Source organism: Engraulis encrasicolus, chromosome 4 (genome assembly GCF_034702125.1).
Source record: "Engraulis encrasicolus isolate BLACKSEA-1 chromosome 4, IST_EnEncr_1.0, whole genome shotgun sequence".
Lineage (NCBI taxonomy): Eukaryota > Metazoa > Chordata > Actinopteri > Clupeiformes > Engraulidae > Engraulis > Engraulis encrasicolus.
The window spans coordinates 11,595,182-11,603,406 of record NC_085860.1 but is presented as its reverse complement, the minus strand read 5'-3'; the positions used below and the strand labels follow the sequence as shown (position 1 = coordinate 11,603,406).

The following is an 8,225-nucleotide window of genomic DNA, read 5'->3' as shown; positions in this document are numbered from 1 at the left end:
TGAGGGATGTTTCTTTCTTTTGTTTGATTATTTTCTTTTGACTTGAGTTGGGAACTTCAATTTGAATTATTTTGTTTTTGTTTCTATAATTACTGAATGTGCACGGCTTGTAGCCTAAACCAATGCCCCTGGCCTGATGGTAACTTACTAATTCCCATCAGTCCTGCTCTCGCCTGTAGCAATCTCTTTCTGTGGCGAGTTAGATTTTGCTGGTGGGCCCTGCAATTCAGTTTATTTCATTTTGTTTGTCTTTATTTGCTGGGCAAGTGGCAGGCCCTTGACTACCCCCTTATTTAGCCTACCCTTTTCTTTTCCGTTAACAGGCGCAGGTAATCCCAGAGGGAGGTCCTCTTCCCCCCTGGTGGTGGGTCCGGTCACATGGTGTGCAGTGAATTGCAGTGCAGTGCAGTGTTACCTGTGTGTGAGTGCAATAATTCACCTTCACTTAGTGTGTGCATGGGCACGAGTGTTTGTGTGTACTTATCCAAGACTTAGACAGGGGGCTTAGTATAATTCCCCCCTCTTGGGTGCACCTGCCCTGTATTTGAGAACCCTCCCTTTTTGTACCGATTTGTGTGAGTGTGTATGTGAGTGTGAGTGTGTGTGTGCATTGTGGTGGGAAATATTTTAAACTGTCCGGATTTTTATATTTATATGTAAATTGTTAATAAAGAGATTATTTTGTTATGGAATCCACGTTTCCTCGTTAATGCAACAGAACTTGTGTGGGGGTCAAATCTAGGGTTTTCATACAGTCCCTGGGCTGTAGTTCCCATTCTTATCCCAGGGTGGCGTAGTCTATTTAGTAAGAAAAACTGTGAAATTTAGAGTTTAAAACTCTCCTGTCCTTACCACTTGGTTACATTTTGGCCTAGTGCGGCAGGGTTGCATAGAAAACGTGGATTCCTTTTTTTGTTTTTGTTTTTGTTTTTGTTCCCTGTTTAATAATTTTGTTTTCCATCCCAGTTGGTGTATGAATGTATGTGTGTTTGTGTGATTGAGCTCAGTGGCCGTGGGACAAAACAGCAGCAGTCCAAGAGAGATACTTGTTGGAGGAGAGAAGTGATTCGTTGGTCGCCAGTGAAGCCCCGGTAAGTGTCAGTAATATGAATAGCGACGGTAATGCGGCAGGCGTGGATGAGATGCAGCAGCTGCGAGACCAGATTGCACAGCTTCAGGCTGAGAAAAATCGCTGGCAGCAACAGCAGAATAGTGGGTCAGGTTCAGCATCTGCTTCTCAGCCCACAAGCATGTCAGCCGAAAGATTTGTATTTATTCCTCGCGATAAAAAGTGCCCTACGTTTTCGGGAAAGAGCGGTATGGGGTACGATGAGTGGAAGGAAGAAGTGCAGGCGTGCATGAGGGCCCGTCATCTAGCTCCAGCTGACCAGGCGTACTTTTTATTCGACCATCTCGAGGGAGAGGCAAAGGAGGAGATAAAATACAGGCCTGCAGGAGAGAGGAAAGACCCTGATAAGATTTTGGAAATTCTGCGTGAGCTGTATGGCTGCGCACAGTCACATGTGGCACTACAGGAAGCTTTCTTTTCAAGAAAACAACAGGAGGGAGAGAGCTTGCTGGAATTTTCTTTGGCGTTGATGAGCTTAATGGGGAAGATCAAGCAGGTTGCACCCAATGCAGTACCAAATGCAGATGTTCTGTTGAGAGACCAATTTATAGAATACGTTATGGATGGAGCGTTGCGTAGGGACTTGAAGCAGTTCGTTCGAGGCACCCCGGATGCTACATTACTTACTGTTCGAGGGGAGGCAATTAGGTGGGAGCGTGAAGGCATGCCAGTGGCCATGAGGGCCAGAAGTCAGTCTGTACCCTCCGCGTATGGCTTGGTGTACGGTGTCCAGGGTGACTCCCGTCCGATAGCTAATAGGCCAGCACCAACCCCTGAATGGGATGATGTGAAGGAGATTCTAAAGCGCCAGCAAGAACAGTTGGACCTTCTTAGCCGTAGCATTAGCCTCCTCCAGGAAGCTAAGGCCCCTGCTAGGCCTTCTTACAATGGCCCCCTGATCTGCAGGCGGTGCCATCAACAAGGACATTTTGCACGTGATTGCAATGGCCCGGGTCGCCCACCCCGTTCCCGGGCAGCCTCCACCTCTTCCATGTCACACTCCGGTCCTTCATCATCCGCTCAGGTGCAGGGAAACGAGCACCCACCGACCTGTTGAGTCGCAGTTCGGATGGGGCTTCTAAGGGCTCAACGAAGGTAAAGGGCAATGTGGGGGTCTTGTCGCATTTATTGTCATCATGCCCGAACATACAGGTAGACATGGGAGGTGTAAACGTGTTGTGCTTATTGGACACCGGTTCCATGGTGTCCACTATTACAGAGTCTTTCTTTCGACAGCATTTTGAGCCCTGGGGGCAGGACCGCCTCCAGCAGTGCCAGTGGCTGCAGCTACGAGCCGCCAATGGGTTGGCGATCCCATACCTTGGCTACCTGGAGTTAGATGTAACACTGTGTGACAAGATCATCCCGGGTTGTGGGGTGTTGGTAGTGAGTGACCCCCCTGGCGGGCCCATGTTGGAGGTCCCTGGTGTACTGGGGATGAATATCATCAGCAAGTGCTACCACGAGTTATTTGGAGGGAACATCGCATTCTCAGTTGAATCTCTTTCGTCGGCCCAGGTCCCAAGCCCCGTTGTTGAAGTTCTGCAGCAATGCCATCAAGCACATGTAACCGATTCCATGACAATCGACCGGACTGTTCGTCTGCGGGGTAGGAGGGCGCATCGCATCAAGGGGGGTACACTTCAATTTGTTTCCGCCACGTGTTCTACTTCTGGTCTTGGCCCATCTTCACTCTTTGAGCCGCTGTCCACTGGTTTGCCAGGAGGATTGTTGGCCTCTCCTGCATTAGTTTCTGTGTCCCAGGGTACTGCGTATATTCCTGTGGTCAATGTCGGCGCTAATGATGTCCTGTTGTATCCACGGACTGCTTTGGGCAGTTTAGCCGATGTTAATGTTACTTCCATGCCACCAGGCATTGCAGAAGTTAGGGCTACCTGCACATCTGTCCAGGCACAGGACATGGTGGATCCTATTCTATCTAAGATTGAGGCTCTGGACTTATCCGCTTTGAGTGACCAGGAACAGATCAAGGTCCGCTCCCTCCTATCCGAACACCGCTCTGTGTTTGCTGCCCATGACGGAGACCTCGGGTGTACTAGCCTCATCTCCCATGAGATTCCTTTGCTTGACCATGTCCCAGTTCGACAACGATACCGTCGACTACCTCCCTCGGAATATGACGTTGTTAAATCACACATCCAGCAGTTACTGGAGGCCCAAATCATCCGTGACAGCTGCAGCCCGTACGCATCCCCCATCGTCCTGGTTCGAAAAAAAGATGGAAGCCCCCGACTGTGCGTGGATTACCGCCAGTTGAACAGTAAAACCCGCAAAGACGCGTTTCCACTCCCACGCATTGAAGAGACTTTGGACGCACTTTCTGGTGCCCGGTGGTTTTCAACGTTAGATCTTGCCAGCGGTTACAACCAGGTCCCTGTTGCAGAGCACGACAAGGCAAAAACAGCTTTCTGTACTCCATTTGGCCTGTTTGAATGGAACAGAATGCCTTTCGGACTCTGCAATGCGCCGAGCACTTTTCAAAGGCTCATGCAGAGGGTCTTTGGGGATCAGCAATGCCAGTCACTCTTGCTGTACCTTGACGACGTGGTGGTGTTTTCTTCTTCTGTCGACCAGCATCTGCAGCGGCTAACAGTGGTGCTTGAACGGTTGCAGCAGGAGGGATTAAAAGCGAAGCTAGAGAAGTGTGCATTTTTCCAGAGGGAGGTAGGATATCTCGGTCATGTGATTTCGGACAAGGGTGTCTCCACTGACCCCAAGAAGGTTGACGTGGTGGCTAACTGGCGTCGCCCAACCCATGTTTCTGAGCTCCGTTCATTTTTGGGCTTTGCGAGCTATTACCGGCGTTTCGTTGAGGGGTTTGCCAAGTTGGCTGCCCCTTTGCATAAGGTAGTAGCGGAGCTGGCGGGCACCAAGTCACGGAAGGCCTCTGGTCGGAGCTTGTCATCGGTGTGGACAGCGGAATGTGAAGCTGGTTTTGAAGGCCTGAAAAGTAAGCTGACACAGGCACCTGTGCTTGCTTATGCCGACTTTTCATTGCCATTTATATTGGAGATTGATGCTAGTCACGTTGGCTTAGGCGCGGTTCTTTCCCAGAAGCAGGACGGTCAGGTTCGGCCCATTGCCTATGCGAGTCGTGGATTGAGGCCCACCGAGCGAAACATGTCAAATTATAGCTCTATGAAGCTTGAGTTTGTAGCGCTCAAGTGGGCTATGACGGAGAAGTTCCGTGAATACCTTCTTGGTCAGAAGTGTACTGTATTCACGGACAACAATCCTCTCCGTCACCTGTCCACGGCTAAGCTCGGGGCCACAGAGCAACGGTGGGCCGCTCAGCTGGCCGCCTTCGATTACGAACTGAAATATCGGCCAGGACGCATAAACAGGAACTGTGACTCGCTATCACGGCTTGAGGAGTCGAGCATTGGACCAGAGGGAGCACGTGGGACACCCCTCCCCATCCCCTTGCAAGAAGTGGAAGTAGGTCAGGGCCCCGTGGTGGCAGCCCAATCGTCAATCTCGATCCTCCCAAGTCACTCCACTTCTGATTGGCAGGAGCTGCAGAGGGCTGATCCTGTTATCCGGCCGATTTTGAACTTCTGGGAGAAGAAGCGACGCCCTGATAAGGACGAGCGGAGTCGACTGTCACCTAAGGCACTGGTGTTGTTACGCCAATGGGATCGTTTGGTGAAAAAGGATGGTGTGTTACACCGCCGGATCTTTCATCCAGATGATGGAGAGGAAGTTCTTCAACTAGTTCTACCTCCCTCTCTGCATTCAGTGGTAATGACTCAACTCCATCAGAATCATGGCCATCAAGGCATTGACAGGACCAGCCGGTTAGTGCAGAAAAGGTGCTATTGGCCGGGAATGTTCACTGATATTAAGGAGTGGTGTCAGGACTGTGAGCGCTGCCAAGTTAGTAAGGACACTCAGCCGGTGGCTCATAGCTTTATGGGGCATCTGCTGGCTTCCCGCCCCAATGAAATTGTGGCCCTAGATTTCACCATCTTGGAGCCTACTCGTGGTGGCATTGAGAATGTTTTAGTGATGACTGATGTTTTCAGCAAATACACCCTGGCCATCCCTACCCGAGACCAACGCGCCGCCACCGTTGCCCAAGTCCTGGTCAATGAATGGTTTTACAAACTTGGGGTCCCCAGTCGCGTTCATTCCGACCAGGGCCGCAACTTCGAAAGTGCGTTAGTACAGCAGCTCTGCCAGATGTATGACATCACAAAGTCTCGTACGACCCCCTACCACCCGGCCGGTAACGGCCAGTGCGAGAGGTTCAATCGCACGCTGCACAATTTACTGCGGACTTTGCCGGCGGCCCAGAAAAGCGATTGGACTACTGCACTACCCCAGATGGTGTTCTGTTATAACACGACCCCACACCAGTCCACCGGGGAGTCTCCATACTTCCTTATGTTCGGTCAAGATCCCAAACTGCCTGTGGACTTTATGCTGGGTAGAGTGGCCAACCCTTCACCAGGCACCGTGAATGACTGGATAGTGGAACATCAACGGCGACTCAATCTTGCCTTTAGCAAGGCACGGGACCATCTGGCCACTGCAGCTGAATATCGCCACCAGATTCATGCCCAACGTGTGCGGGAGTTGCCGCTGAAGGAGGGACAACTTGTTTACGTCCGGGACCATAGTTCCCGTGGTCGTCACAAAATTCAGGATCTATGGCATGCGGTGTTGCATAAGGTACTTAAGGCCCCGCAGCCAGGGGGAGTGGTTTATACTGTTGCCCCAATTGATGCCCTGGATCGGTCCAAACATGTGCACCGCACTATGCTGAAACCTCATCGTGGCCCCGAACCTGTGAGCGATCCACCGCTCCCTACTCCGACTGGGAGGGCCCCCCAGGAGGATTCTATGGAGGACATTGGGTTGTTGATGGCTCCTGGGCCTAGTAGAAATCCTCTGGCCTTACCTCCCGCACCGGCGACAGTTTCTTTGTTACCGCCTCCTGCTACTGTTAGTCCCAGTGGGCCTTCCCAACCATGTGACCGCGATCAGCTCCAACTGTCGCTTGCTGAGTCAGGGATGGACTCGCTAGCGCTTCCATGTTCTCCGCCTCGCAATCAGGGTGGTCCCCCCTTGGACCAAGGCAGTGATGAACCCATGGTCACCTCCTCCGAGGGGCCCCTTGAAGGTCCTTCTCTGGAGGATGAATCGCTATCACCCACCCAATCCAACGACTGTACCAGTGGAGTACGAAGAACTGCTCGAGCAACTGCAGGTCAGCACTCTAACCCTCACCATCTTCCATGTCCAGCAGGAGGCGCCGTTTGAAGGAGTCATAGCATTTACGCAGGGAAGTGTTTCATCGCCGGGACGTCGATGCAAATCCCAGGGGTAGATTGTAGCAAAGTGGACTTTGACGTTCCTTTTTCATTTGCGGTGCGTGCGTCATTACGTCACACCGACCTATCAGCTGACCTCACAGCTGATTTCACTCCAGCTGAGACGCCGGCTTTTCACAAGCTAGGAGGAATAGCTGTCGGTCAACGTGCTTTCCTTTGTCCATCCAAACGTGCATTCTGGTCTACTCTTTGCACTCCGATCTGTTGCCAAATTCAACTTGGCGTGACACGCTCTCCGCCTCGTACAAGAGTATCTACCGGTGCCATCAGCTGTTTGTTGGCTACCCTGTTCATCTACCAAAGCTCCGAGAGCTCTCTCCTTCTGGCTCAGGTAGGCCACCCAAATTACGCCACACGTTCGCTAACGTTTTGATTTGTTTGATTCGGGTCTAACCGATGATGTATTTTGTTGTAGCGTGGGTTTGAGTTTCCTCTGACTCGTCGGCCTTTATTGTCTCCCTCCTCTCCTCCTCTGCTGTTGTGGAACGTGAGTATACCGCTTCAACTTTTCATCACGTTGTAGAATTGGTACAATAGCCCAGTTACATCGCATTATCCTCTGTATTTGTAGGCGCCTGGGTGTAGCTGCAGACTCCCGGTTCGCTCTGAATTGCTGCTGTTTTGTCCCCCCCTCGATACGTGCTTCGGACTGACGCGTCGCAGTGTCCGGTCATCCGAGGGCTATCACTCCGAAAGCATTCAGCAGCCCAGCATAAGTTAACTTGCGCAGGTGGCGCATGTGGCCGAGTTCAGTGTGTGTGTGAATGTAGTCTGTGTGAGTGAGTGTCCTGTTATGTCGTGGTGAGAGCGCGATTAATTTGTTTATTTTGTACATTTTCTTTGAGGGATGTTTCTTTCTTTTGTTTGATTATTTTCTTTTGACTTGAGTTGAGAACTTCAATTTGAATTATTTTGTTTTTGTTTCTATAATTACTGAATGTGCACGGCTTGTAGCCTAAACCAATGCCCCTGGCCTGATGGTAACTTACTAATTCCCATCAGTCCTGCTCTCGCCTGTAGCAATCTCTTTCTGTGGCGAGTTAGATTTTGCTGGTGGGCCCTGCAATTCAGTTTATTTCATTTTGTTTGTCTTTATTTGCTGGGCAAGTGGCAGGCCCTTGATTACCCCCTTATTTACCCTTTTCTTTTCTGTTAACAGGTGCAGGTAATCCCAGAGGGAGGTCCTCTTCCCCCCTGGTGGTGGGTCCGGTCACATGGTGTGCAGTGAATTGCAGTGCAGTGCAGTGTTACCTGTGTGTGAGTGCAATAATTCACCTTCACTTAGTGTGTGCATGGGCACGAGTGTTTGTGTGTACTTATCCAAGACTTAGACAGGGGGCTTAGTATAATTCCCCCCTCTTGGGTGCACCTGCCCTGTATTTGAGAACCCTCCCTTTTGTACCGATTTGTGTGAGTGTGTATGTGAGTGTGAGTGTGTGTGTGCATTGGGGTGGGAAATATTTTAAACTGTCCGGACTTTTATATTTATATGTAAATTGTTAATAAAGAGATTATTTTGTTATGGAATCCACGTTTCCTCGTTAATGCAACAGAACTTGTGTGGGGGTCAAATCTAGGGTTTTCATACAGTCCCTGGGCTGTAGTTCCCATTCTTATCCCAGGGTGGCGTAGTCTATTTAGTAAGAAAAATTGTGAAATTTAGAGTTTAAAACTCTCCTGTCCTTACCACTTGGTTACACAATGATTATTCGTAACGGGTGCTGTGTATTCACTGAATG

General features: G+C 50.4%; 1 long non-coding RNA gene across 1 annotated transcript; it reads left to right on the top strand.

Moving 5' to 3' along the window:
* Window positions 1–6,534: 6,534 nt before the first annotated feature.
* LOC134446690 (uncharacterized) lies at window positions 6,535–7,925 on the top strand. Its single transcript, XR_010034447.1, has 3 exons — window positions 6,535–6,817; window positions 6,902–6,973; window positions 7,058–7,925. It is a non-coding gene; the product is annotated as an uncharacterized LOC134446690 (long non-coding RNA).
* The last annotated feature ends 300 nt before the right edge of the window (window positions 7,926–8,225 follow it).